Source organism: Eptesicus fuscus, chromosome 18 (assembly GCF_027574615.1).
Source record: "Eptesicus fuscus isolate TK198812 chromosome 18, DD_ASM_mEF_20220401, whole genome shotgun sequence".
Classification (NCBI taxonomy): Eukaryota; Metazoa; Chordata; class Mammalia; order Chiroptera; family Vespertilionidae; genus Eptesicus; species Eptesicus fuscus.
In genome coordinates, this window is record NC_072490.1 from 876,494 (window position 1) to 889,387 (window position 12,894).

A 12,894-nucleotide genomic window follows, 5' to 3' on the forward strand; every position below is an offset into this window, starting at 1 on the left:
CGCCCCACACTTTGCTGTACTTTTAAAATGTTTCCTAATGACCCTTTGTGGGAGAGACAATGCTTCGTGGCTCACGCTGGACTTGGACAGCCGGCGTGGCAGAGGGCCAGCTTCCGTGGGAGCACAAAGGAGCAAGCGAGCATTTCTGCTGGGACGGAGGGAGGCAGGGTAAGGGGAGGCTGGGAGAGAGGCTGGGACGGAGGGAGGCAGGGTCAGGGGAGGCTGGGAGGGAGGCTGGGACGGAGGGAGGCAGGGTCAGGGGAGGCTGGGAGGGAGGCTGGGACGGAGGGAGGCAGGGTCAGGGGAGGCTGGGAGAGAGGCTGGGACGGAGGGAGGCAGGGTCAGGGGAGGCTGGGAGAGAGGCTGGGATGGAGGGAGGCAGGGTCAGGGGAGGCTGGGAGAGAGGCTGGGATGGAGGGAGGCAGGGTCAGGGGAGGCTGGGACGGAGGGAGGCAGGGTCAGGGGAGGCTGGGAGGGAGGCTGGGATGGAGGGAGGCAGGGTCAGGGGAGGCTGGGAGAGAGGCTGGGAAGGAGGGAGGCAGGGTCAGGGGAGGCTCGGAGAGGAGGCGACCTAGGAAATGGGCCTGGAAGAGAGGATTTTAAAGGCGGGGAGGATAGTGGATAGAGCGTCGGCCTGCGGACTGAAGGGTCCCGGGTTCGATTCTGGTCAAGGGCATGTACATTGGTTGCGGGCACATCCCCGGTGGGGGGTTTGCAGGAGGCAGCTGGTCGATGTTTCTCTCTCATTGATGTTTCTAGCTCTCTATCCCTCTCCCTTCCTCTCTGTAAAAAAAATCAATAAAATATATTTTAAAAAAAATAAAAATAAAAATAAAGGCGGGGGGGGGGGGGGAGGGGGCAGGGCATCCCAGAAGGAAAAACAGGGCCGAGGGAAAGCTCACAGCCCTTTTGGGAAGCTGCAGGTGAGCCGAGAATGGCGGGAGAGGGGGCTGATGAGCTGAACTGTGCCGAGGACGCGTTAGCCTGACAGACAGACAAGGGCATCTGGTGTGGACTCAGTCAGCAGCGGGAAGCCATGGAGCAGGATGCATGTGCAGAGCGGGTGTGCATGCATGTCTGCATGTGTGTGTGTGTGTGTGTGTGTGCCTGCGCGTGTGTGAGATCTGACAGCCCGGATAGAGGACAGTGGCGTGGGGGTGGGGCCCAGCCGTGGGAGAGCAGCCAGGCTGTGGTAGGGCTTTCTGTTACTTTCATTAGCAAGCTGGAAGCAAGGGCGATTTTTGTGACAGAATGTGGTCAATTCATGACCTTCCTGAAGGTTGTTAAATGTATTGATTTGAGAGAGAGATCAATGAGCTGATCCACTTACTTGTGCATTCATTGTTGCTTCTTTTATGTGTCCTGACCGGGGATCGAACCCGCAACCTTGGCGTGTCAGGACACCGCTCTAACCAGGAGCCCCCGGCCGGGGTGAGGGGCTTTAAAGAGCAGGAAGACGACTGGTTTGTCCTGGTTCCCAGCTCTGGGAGCTGCGATCCTTAAACACTTCCTGTCCCTTAGCAGCGGGGGCTGTCCACTGACCTCCCCTCGGGCCTTCAGCCACAGCCGGACCGTGGAGCCCGCCCGCCCGCAGGGCCCTGAGGAAGAACAGAGGCCGGGACCGGCTCGCAGCCCTGCGTTCCCCCCCCCCCCCCCCCCCGTCCCTCTCTGGCCCCAGACTCCTCCTCCACGAATGGGCTGTGCTGGGCGGCTTGTCCTCCCTGCCGCCTCCCAGTGTCCAGGCTGCTCCGCTCGGGCCCTGGCTGGTGTGGCTCAGCGGATAGAGCGTCGGCCTTCGGACTGAAGGGTCCCGGGTTCCATTCCGGCCAAGGGCACATGCCCAGGTTGCAGGCTCGATCCCCAGGAGGGGGCGTGCAGGAAGCAGCCGATCCATGACTCTCTCTCATCATGGATGTTTCTCTCTCCTTCTCTCTGAAATCAATAAAAATATATTTAAAAATAAATAACAAATCAATGGAAAGACACCCTTGGGTGAGGATCAACAGCAGCAGCAGGCCCGGTGGCCGGCCTGAGCGTCTGAGGATGTGACAGGACTAACCGCCCTCCCCGGGTCGTGGAGAAGAACACGGCCAAGAAGGCGTGTACCAGCCCAGGTGGGCCTTCCGCCTCCCGGGTCCTCGGCCTCCCTCCTCCACGCTGTGCCCCACCTCCCAAAGGTCACAGACGTGGCGTGACTTCCGGAGAAGGGCACCGGTCGGCACGGCCCTCCGCGGCCCAGCACCCTCAGCACCTGCTGCCAATCCGCACACGGGCCTCCCGGGAGAGCAGGACAGACCGCCCGCCCGCGTCCCAGCCCTCACGGAGTTTTCCCTCATCGTCTCCTGTCGTGCTCACAGGGAGGCTGGACTCCGTTCCCACGGGGAGGCCGAGCTCTGTTCCCGGGCTGACAGATAAGGCTCCGAGAGGCTGTGCAGGGAGCCCAAGGTCACACAGCCAGAGCCGAGGAATTCACAGCCGCCTATCAAAAGGGGAGGAGCCTGCCCAGGGTCCTGGCGGCCACGGGGGAAGAAGGGGCGAGTGGGGGGGGGGGGCAGTAGGAGTCCTCCAGGCGCAACCATTCATTGAGCTGGTCCTGACGTCACCCGAGGGCCAGCTGCGGGGGGCAGAGGAGACAGGCGCAGGGCCGGCTCTCAGAGGCCAGGGGAGAGGGAGAGGAGTGGGGGGGGTGAGACCCTCTGATGGGGAACGGGCCGCAGAAGCTTGGGCACACAATCTCCACGGCACGTGGACACCGCAGGAGCTCACGGTTTCGGAAGAGCCGTGTGCCTCCAGCGAGCAGCGGCCAAAGCTTTCAGCAGGCCCGGCCGGCAGGGTCTGTGGTTGAGCGTCGACCAATGGGCCTGGAGGTCACAGTTCAATTCCGGGTCAGGGCACAGGCCCCGATTGCAGACTCGATCCCCAGTGGGGGTGGGGGTGGGGAGGAGGGTGTGCAGGGGGCAGTCGATCAATGATCCTCTCTCATCTTTGATGTTTCTCTCTCTCTCTTCCTCTCTGAAATCAATAAAAATATTTTTTAAATAAATTTAAAAATAGATTTAAAAAATAATAGAGACACAGAATCATCGAACAGACCATCAAACCTCAGAGGGAAGGCAGGGGAGGGGGTTGGGGGGGTAAGAGATCAACCAAAGAAGATGTATGCATATAAGCATAACCAATGGACAGTCAATGGGGGGGGGGGGGTGTGGGCGGGGACTGGGGGGGGCAGGCTGGGAGACCACAATGCGGGGAAAGGAGTCAAACGTAATACTTTCAACAAGAATGAATGAATGAATGAATGAATGAATGGAAATAAGGGCTCCCAGGTGTGGGTGGAGACAGTGTAGCTGCTGTGGGGGAGGCGGTCCCTCCAGGCCTGGCTCTGGGCATGGCTCCCAGAGTCCCCGAGCCGGCAGCCCCTGTGGATAACCAGCTCCTCGCGTGTGGGCTCAATACGAGCTTCGGAAGAATGCGGCTCAGATGCCAAGCTCGCCAGGCCCTCCCGCCTCCTGGGGGCGGGGACCGTGTCCTCGGTAACGTGCTCGCAGACGGGAGAGCCTCCGGCCTTGGTCGGGCCACTGAGTCCTCTGCGGAGCGTGGCTGTCTTCGTCACGGGCTGTTCGACGTGCCGTGCCCACTGCCAGGGCTCAGGGCTCAGGGCTCAGTCCCGGAGAGACGGCATCCAGGCAGGACGGCTGGTCCCTGGGAGCCCCAGATTCTGAGCAGACAAACCTTCCCCCAGGATCTGTGGCGATTTAAAATATGCCTGAAGCCCGGCCGGCGGGGCTCCGTGGTTGCCTTGCCCGATGAACCAGGAGGTCACGGTTGGATTCCCGGTCAGGGCACGTGCCCGGGTTGCAGGCTCCATCCCCAGTGGGGGGCGTGCAGGAGGCAACTGATCACTGATTCTCTCTCTCCCTCTCCCTTCCTCTCTAAAATCAATAAAAATAGATTTAAAAAAAAAAAAGGCATACCCGGTTTGGCTCAGTGGAGAGAGCATCGGCTCAGACTGAAGGGTCCCGGGTTCGATTCTAGCCAAGGGCACGTACCGTGGTTGCGGGCTCCATCACCAGCCCTGGTCTGGGCACAGGGGGGAGGCAGCCAATCCATGTGTCTCTCTCACATCAGTGTTTCTGTCTCTCCCCCTCCTTCCACTCTCTCTGAAAATCAACGGAAAAATATCCTCGGGTGAGGATTAAAAAACAAACCAAAATAATAAATGAAACAGGTCTGAAAACCCCTGGACACTTTTCCCTTCAAGGACGGCGTCGGATCCCCTGCCCTTGGGTGTGGGCGGGCTCAGTGACTTGCTTTGAACCCGGACCGTGGGGCCCAGCAGCGATGCTAGGACTTCAGAGCCCCCCGCCTGACGCCTCTCCCCCACGGCTCCCTCCCAGGGAAGTCAGGCCCAGGCCGCCAGGATGGCCCGGTGAGGAGGCCCTCGGGGCAGGAAGCCGGCCCGCGTGCCAGGCCTGCGGGGGGCCGCGGGGAAGGGGTCCCCCAGCCAGAAGACTGCGGCCTCGACGCCACGCCGGTCCCTGCTCTGCTCTGTGGGTCGGGAGGGATGAAAAGGTTTCCTCTGAGCTGCGGGGGACTTGGCCGCACAGCAGAGGCTGAAGGAGGCCTCATCCCGCCCCCGGCCTCTCTAGGGCCCCTGCCCTCCAGCCACACTGACCCGCTCTCTGTTCAAAGCTGCACATCTTTACCGGAATCTTCTGTGCCCACCCAGGCCAGACACTGCGGTGCGCAGGGAGCCAGTCCGACCCGCCTGCCCCGTCGCCGGGGGCGTAGGGTCACGCACGCCGTCTCCCCGGGTAGGAGCCTGCGGACTGTCTTCCCTGGACAGAGGAGGGACGCAGCCCCTGGTCAGCACCCGTCCTGGCCGGGAAGGTCCATCCTCAGGGGCAGATGAGCCCCAGGAATAGGAACCATCCCGTGGTGCTATGATTCTGTGATGTGACAAATGTCATCCGTCAGCAATCACATAAAAGTACCAAATTATATAATGAAAGTACCAGAGTTACACACCGTACACCATGGTACACATCAAAGTTATTCTACTAAAGAAAAACGATTTTAAAAAAGTTTAAGCCCAACCGGGCGTGGCTCCGTGGTTGAGCATCGACCCAGGAGCCAGGTCACGGGGCTGGATTCCTAGTCAGGGCACAGGCCCGGCTGCCGGCTCGATCCCCATCAATGATTCTCTCTCATCGTTGCTGTTTCTCTCCCTCCCTCTCTCTCTTCCTCTCAGAAATCAATGAGAATATATTTTTTATTTTTTTAAAGTGGAGGGAGGGGGCAGGTGACTCAGAAGAGAGGACCTCGGGGAGACTGAGGCCCTCGCCAGGAACACACACCTGGAGACAGGCCCCGCCCCTCCCCGCGCCCGCCGGTGGGTCAGACCCCCCTCCGGGCATTCCTCCGGGCTCACGTCACCGGCACTGACGTCCATGGGGAATCCCAGGCAGCTGGCACTCACGCCCAGGCCCAGGCCCGGCCCACGAGGCCTGTGGCAGCCTGGCGTGGCTCTCCGCGGCGCCCAGGTGCGGGGGACTCTGCCCAGGGCCGCGGGGAGGATTTCCACAGGAGCGAAGCCCTGACCCACATACCGTGCCGAAACCCCACCAGGGACCACGCGCAGCCACGCCTGTCCCTGCCTGTCCCAGACCGGAGACGGGGCCTCAGCATCCTTCCCTAAAGCACGGGAACCCAGGCCATGGAGCCCGCCCGCAGGTCCCTCAGCAAGAACACGGAGAGGCCGGACCGGCTCGCAGCCCTGCGTCCCCCCGCCCCCCTGACCCCCCGCCCCCCGTCCCTCTCTGCGCCCAGACTCCTTCACGAATGGGCTGTGCTGGGCGGCTTGTCCTCCCTGCCGCCTCCCAGTGTCCAGGCTGCTCCGCTTGGGCCCTGGCTGGTGTGGCCCAGTGGATAGAGCGTGGGCCTGCGGACGGAACAGGAACAATGCTCTTACTGATTTCAGAGAGGAAGGAAGGGAGATTCTGGGCACATGCCTGGGCTGTAGGCTCGGTCCCCAGGGTGGGGCGTGCCCCTGACCAGGGATGGAACCGTGACCTCCTGGTTCCTAGGTCGGCGCTCAACCCCTGAGCCACGCCGGCCCGGCCCTCTTTGTCTGACGGTGGGCGGTGGGCGGTGGGAAACGCTGGGGATGCGAGCCCCACCTCGCGGGAGCGCCGTCACCAAAGGGACGCGGCGAGCAGCGCGGGATGACCGGGCAGTGCCCGCCGTGTGGCGAGGAGCCAAGCGCTGGTGGTGCGGGGTCGAGCGAGGCCCCGGCTGCTCGGCCCAGTTTCTTCCGCGGCTCCAGCCCAGAGCCCACCCGCCAGCAGCTCGGCCGGCACGGCCTCTGGCCCTGAGGCCTGGGAGGCCACTCCGGCAGGCGGTGTCCGTGGCCAGGCAGACATGATGTCATTCATGCATCTGGAAACCGCAGGCCCGCCCCCCGGTCCCCGGAGGCTCTCCCTCTCTGGCCAGGCTCCCCGAGTTCCGCTCTCCGTATCCCCAACCCTCCTGTTCCAGGCTCCCCAGGAACTGAGTCAGGACCTCCTGGGCAGCTGTCCAAGCAGCTCCTTCTGAATTCCCCCAGCCGCCCCCCTCCCCGGGGAGAGAACAATATGACCTCAAACAAAGGCCGCTCCTCGCTGCCCGGCCTGGAGGAGCCACTGGGCCCAGGGACTCACCACTGGTTTCTCACAGCCACAGGCTCCCGGGCAGAGCCTCCGGGCCCCCCCGCCCCCCCCGCCCCCCCCCCCGCCCCCCTCCGGGCCCCCAGGCACTAAGAGGGCTGCTCACTTTTACGAGGTTCGTGGGGGAGTGGAGCGGGCCTGTTTCAAATCAGAAACTTGGGTGTTTGATCCCAGTGCTGCCTCCTTATTAAATTATTTTTTTATTGATGTCAGAGAGGAAGGGAAAGGGAGAGAGAGGGAGAAACATCAATGATGAGAGAGAATCATGGATCAGTTGCCTCCTGCACACCCCCCACTGGGGATCGAGCCCGCAACCCGGGCATGATGGGGAATTGAACCCGGGACCCTTCAGTCCACAGGCCGAGGGCCCGAGGTTTGCTTTTTCTAGAAACTTCGAATGCGAGACTCACCCAGAACATGCTCTGTTGTGTCTGGCTCCCTGCTGTCAGCATGACATGTTTGCGGTCCATCCGTGTTGGGACACGTGTCAGGAGCTCATGCCCCTTCACGCCCGTCGACGGCGTGTCCCCGGGGTGGAGCCGCTCCCTGGGATGGACACTGGAGCCGCTTCCAGGCGGGGTTGTTATCGGTAACGCTGCTGGGGTCACTCACGTGCAAGCCCCGGCGTGGACTGCTGCTCTCACGTTCTGGTGTGAAAGGTCAACCGGAACTGACCGGGCCCCCAGCCCCGAGGCGTCGCGGCTGCTGCCAGAGGGTCAGGGACCCCGGTCCCAGCCCGGAGCCCAGGTTCAGACCTCCGCCCAGGCCCCCCCACCCGCAGCCTCGGCTGCCCCTGCCCTCCTCCCATCGCCCCGAACACCGCTCCGTGATGTCGCGTTGGTGGTGGAAGGATTTCGCCAGCAGGGAAGAGAACGAAAACAGGATTGACCCAGATTTCTCAGAGCCCTGGGCTCGCCCTGGCCGCTGTGACTCAGTTCCTGGGGCGTCGCCCGCACCAAAAGGTTGCGGGTTCGATTCCCGGTCAGGGCACCTGCAGGCTGCATCCCTGAAGGGGGCGTGCAGAGGCAGCTAATCAATGTCGCTCTCACCTCAATGTGCCTCTCTCTCCTTCTCCCTTCCTCTCTAAAAATCAATTTTTAAATATTTTTTTAGTCCGGGGTTCCTCATCCGTTCTGAGCATCACTAGGCCTGGGATGTCCCATGGAGGCACCATCTGGTCCAGAAGTAGCATCCTCTCTACTGCACGCCTTGCACCCCAAGGCCCCGATTCTTGGCTGCCCGTCCGCTCCCGCGTGGCCGCCGTTACGCCCACAACACCCGGGCTCTGCGCGTACCTCGGGGACGCCCGCGGCGTGGCGAGCATTGCTCCCTCCCTGAGCCTCCGCCGGCCACAGGAGGGACAGACAGACACCACACTGCGCGCACCGGCCCTGCACGGACCCCCGGCAGCGACAGCCAGGGCGGGTGGTCTGAGGCCCCTGGCCCTGAGCTAGGCCAGGGGAACCCCTCTGTGTTCAGGCAGGTTCTGTGCTCGAACCCTAGGCCAGGCCTCGGTGAGGAGACCTGGGGTACGTGTCCGTGCGAACCTGGGGCAGCCGTGACCTTGAACTCTACCTTCGACAGGGGCGATGCTTTCCGTCCACCTGCCTCGGGGACAGCGGAGGGGACAGGAAGAGATGGGGGGGGTACCTGCTTGGGGGCTACGTGGGCCCCGGCAGAGGGGTTCAGAGAGCCCGAAGGACTTCCTGGCCCAGGGAGGGTGGGAGCGAGGCTGCCACCCTGGACGTGCTCCCAAATTCACCAAGTCTGCGCCGGCGAGAGAGGTGCCTCCGAGTGGGGGTGACGCCTGCTTCATGGAAACGCCTGTGCGCACAGCACAGAAAGGGCCACAGGAAGAGGCGAGGACCGGGGCCTGGCGGAGCCTCCGCTGCTGCCGGCTGTGGCCTGGGCTCCCCCCCCCTGGGCTCCCCCCCACCCCAACCACCCCCGGGACGTGGCAGCGACCATCTCACAAGGTCGCCAAGCACTCGGTGAGGGGCTGGCGTCCAGTGGGGTGTCCTTGGGTGAGGATTAACGAAAAAACAAAGTGGATTTGATATAAGCGTCTAAAAAAACTACCACGCACCTCCTCTACCCACTCGGTTCTCCACGGTGAACTCCACCGAGGAGGAGGAGCGCCAGGGAAACGGGGCGGGGACATGGCGGCCAGGACAGCGCAGGACCCGCAGGAACAAGCCGGGGGCAGCGGGAGCGGGAGGCGCTGCGGGGGGCCGGCGCGGCCCGATGGCTGTGGGGAGGACGGAGCCCGCAGCACGGCGGGATGCGGGAGGAGCCGCGTTTCCCGGAGGAAGCAGTGGCCAGGGCCACCGAGCGGTCAGCAGGCAAGTGGCTGAGAAACGCCGAGAAGTTTGCTGGCCGAGGTCAGGACGCCGGGCAGGAAGCGGCTTGAACGTCCAGCTGGGACCCTCCCCAGAAGCCCGTCCACCGGGAGGCGCCGTTGGCATTGAAAGGACAATGAGCAGGAGGCAGCTGATCGATGTTTCTCTCTCATCGATGTTTCTAACTCTCTATTCTTCTCCCTTCCTCTCTGTAAAAAAAACCCAATAAAATATATTTTTTAAAAAAAAGAAAGAAAAGAAAGGACAATGAGAGCCTGGCCTGGTGGTTAGATCCTCGCCCCAAAACACCAAGGACGTGAGCGTGACCCCGGTCAGGGCACAGGCAAGCATCACCTCACCTGGCGGGTCTGGCGTCTCACCCGGGAGCCATTCCCGGTCGGGCACATGCCGGGCTGCGGGCTCGAGCCTCAGTGCGGGGCGTGCAGGAGGCAGCCGGCCCACGATTCTCCCTCCTTGATGTTCCTCTCCCTCCCTCTCCCTTCCTCTCTGAAATAAACATTAAAACACACATGTTCTTTAAACCCCCCTCTCCTCCCCCCCACCCATCCTCGTTCTCTAAAATCGATGTTCAAGCTTTTAGGAAGAACCCGCGGCGTTCTCTCCACATCACAGCACGCACACGCGTGGCCGGCAGGGCGGGGCCGCAGCCAGGTTCCCAGGGTCTGGGCCGTGTGAGCGGGGCCGGAGGGCGGGGCGCAGAGCCGCCAGCCTCTGGGCGGTGAGACCCCTCCCATGGAAGGAAACAAGATGGAGCTTCTTAGGGGTTCTTTCTTCTGATCCGAAGAGCTGAGCCCTGACCTCCCTGGGTCATCGTAGCACCAGGCATGACACCCAGCACCGACCGAGCCACCGACCGACCACACCGCTGACCGAGCCTGGGCCCTGGGCCTGGCCGGGGCTACGATGGCTGGCGGGGACATCCTGTACCTCCTTCATTCGGTGTCCCCTGGCTCGGCCAACACCTTCAGGCAGCCCCGGGACCCGGGCACCTGGGGAGGCCGCTCAGTGCTGTTCTCCGTCTGGGAAAGCAGGTCCGGCACCGGCCTCAGCAGGCTTCTCGGGGGAGGGCGGGTGTCGAGATGGTGGAGGGAGGAAAGGAACAGCTCAGCCTGAGCCGGGGTGGCCCGTCCTCGCTGGGCAGCTGTGGGGAGCCGGCACGGCCGTGGCATCCTCAGCCCGTTGGGCGCCGTCTGTGCCGCGCCAGCTCAGCCAGGTTCGGTGAGCCTGAGGGGGCGGTGAAGGATGGAGAAAAGACAGACGAGAGAAGAAAGCCGGGTCTGGGTGGGACGCTGCTCTCTGACGGAGAGACAGCGCCACGGCCTGCAGGCCGAGTCCTTATTCTCTAGCCGATCCCACGAGGCACAGGAAGGGCGGGTCAAGATGTTTACCACGTTCTCCGGGTTTGGAATCTGCTCCGTCACAGGCACCTGATCCAGCTTTGTTTCCTTGCTTCACCTCCCGCAGCCCACATCACTCAGCCACGTGGGGCCACAGGTTCGGACCATAAGGTCAAGCTCACAGCCACAGCCTTTGGCTGTAATTGTGCTGGGACGTGCCGTGGCTTTGCCACGAGAGGACCGTGCCCTCTCATTAGCCCAGGCTTGAACCTGTCCAACGCTGTAGCCGCTCCCCACAGGCAGCTGGCGCGTTGTTCCTGGTGAGCCAGCCCCTCAGTGCCCGTTCACCCTACCAGACGGCTCAACCAGGGCCCTTATGCTGCCGGGCTTGGAGGACTCGGTGGAGCGGATCTCTGTTGCTGTGGATTTTGCTGGTTTTGTGCTGACGTGGGAGACAGAGGGACCCGACATGGAACAGCTGTTCCCTGCGGGCTGGGCCCATGCGAGTCACACCTGGGGTTGCTGGGTTCTCACCGAACCGAGTCCCTCACCTGATGTCATCTCGTTCCCACACCACCTGCTGTTCCCCGCAGCGGGCAGGCGATGCCCGAGGGCCCCCACCCACCCCTCGCCCACTCCGCGTCTGCCAAGTCCTGTGGTCACCGGAGCTCGCCCCCGGGCCCGGGGTCAGCCCACAGCTGTCGGCACGCCCGCCCTCCTGAGGCAGCCGACGTCTGGGCGGGCGTGAAGCCTGCAGACCCGACAGGCCCCCTGCTTCAGCCCGGCCTGCCAGGCCGCCTTCCCGGTCCCGCTGGGGAGCTGGGCCGCGGCCAGGGCTTGTCATTCTCTCCCGTGCGCCCCCCCCCCCCCGCACGCCCAGGAGTCTGGGTGCTGGTGGGTGCCACCTCCACTGGCCCCACTGGCTGCACCCTCACGTGCAGGGTGGGCGTGGGGCAGGGGAGGGGAGAGGAAGGGGGCACCCGGCTCGGGGCTGGCCTGCAGCCGAATCTGAGCATCACTCGCCTGGAATGGGTTCCGGGAGCGGATGCCTGTGGAGCCAGGTGCCCAGGGAGAGACAGGGCATCCTTGGGACCTGAGTGGCCAGGGGCAGCTTATCTCCCGCTTCCAACTCAATCCGAGGTCCCAACCCCCACCCGGCCCATTCACTCCGCAGCCAGCAGGAGCCCAGGAGAGAGGGAACGGGGCTTCCGGCCTCACATCGGGCAGCAAGTCTCTGGGCGTCAGCCACGCTGCAGGCACCCAGGGGAGGCTGCGGGGCTCATGCACCTGACGTCCAGGTCCAGGACTGGAGGTCCAGAGGGGCGGCCTGTCCAGGTCCCCGAGGGGGTGGGAGGGGGGGTCAGCCCCGCCAGCCTCTGTCCTCCACCCCCACCCCTGCCTGGGCCTGCTTTTCCTCCGCTCGCCTGCGCCCGAGCCCCGGGCCTCCCGCGTTCTGTGCCGCCGAGGACCTCCTCTCTTTTACTTTGCTCAAGATTCAAGGGGTCTTTGCGGATTTTGTGAATTCAAACATTTCATTAGGCCTTTCCTTCCTTCTTTCCTTCCTTCCTTCCTTCCTTCCTTCCTTTCCTCCTTCCTTCCTTCCTTTCTTTCTTTCTTTCTTTTAGATTTTTAAATTGATTCTTAGAGAGAGGGGAAGGGAGAGGGAGAAGCACCAATCCTGCCTCCTGCATGCCCACCAGGGCCCCCTCGGGATGGAGCTGGAAACCCAGGCATGTGCCCGGACCAGGAGCCAATCGGCAACCTTTCGGTGCTCTCAGGAGGACACCCAACCAACCGAGTCACACTGGGGCCGTCAGGCATTCTTTTTCATATATAATATATTTTTAATATGTTCTTATTGATTTCAGAGAGGAAGGGAGAGAGAGAGAGAGAAACATCGATGATGAGAGAGAACCATTGATGGGCTGCCTCCTGCACACCCCCCACCGGGGATGGAGCCTGCAACCCGGGCATGTGCCCCTGACCTCCTGGTTCATAGGTTGACACTCAACCACGGAGCCGGGCCGGCTGGGCCACGCGTTTATTAAAAACATACACTGACACCCTAGTCGGTTTGCTCAGGGGCAGAGCGTCGGCCTGTGGACTGAAGGGTCCGGGTTCGATTCCAGTCAAGGTCCCTGAAGCACCTGCTGGCCGAGGCCCGAACAGGGGACTGCCCATCGGGGCAGCGGGTGCCCGGACCTGCAGCTGGGAGCCAGGGGCGTGGCTCCTGCAGCCCCAGCCCCAGCCCAGCCCAGCTCCTCCCGGTCCCGCTCCTCCCGGTCCCTGTTCCGGGGAAGAGACGCTGGAAGGGAATGCGGAGGAGCCGGACCCGGGACGCCATCGCCACCTGGCGGCGTGCCCCGGCGAAGGCAGCGGTCCCGCAGCGAGCCCCGCCCGCCCGCCCGCCCGGCGGAGCACAAAGGAGGCCTGTGGCCGGCCGGGCCGGCGTCGGGCTGTGTCCAGGAAGACTGACCGGCGCTGCCTCCCGGG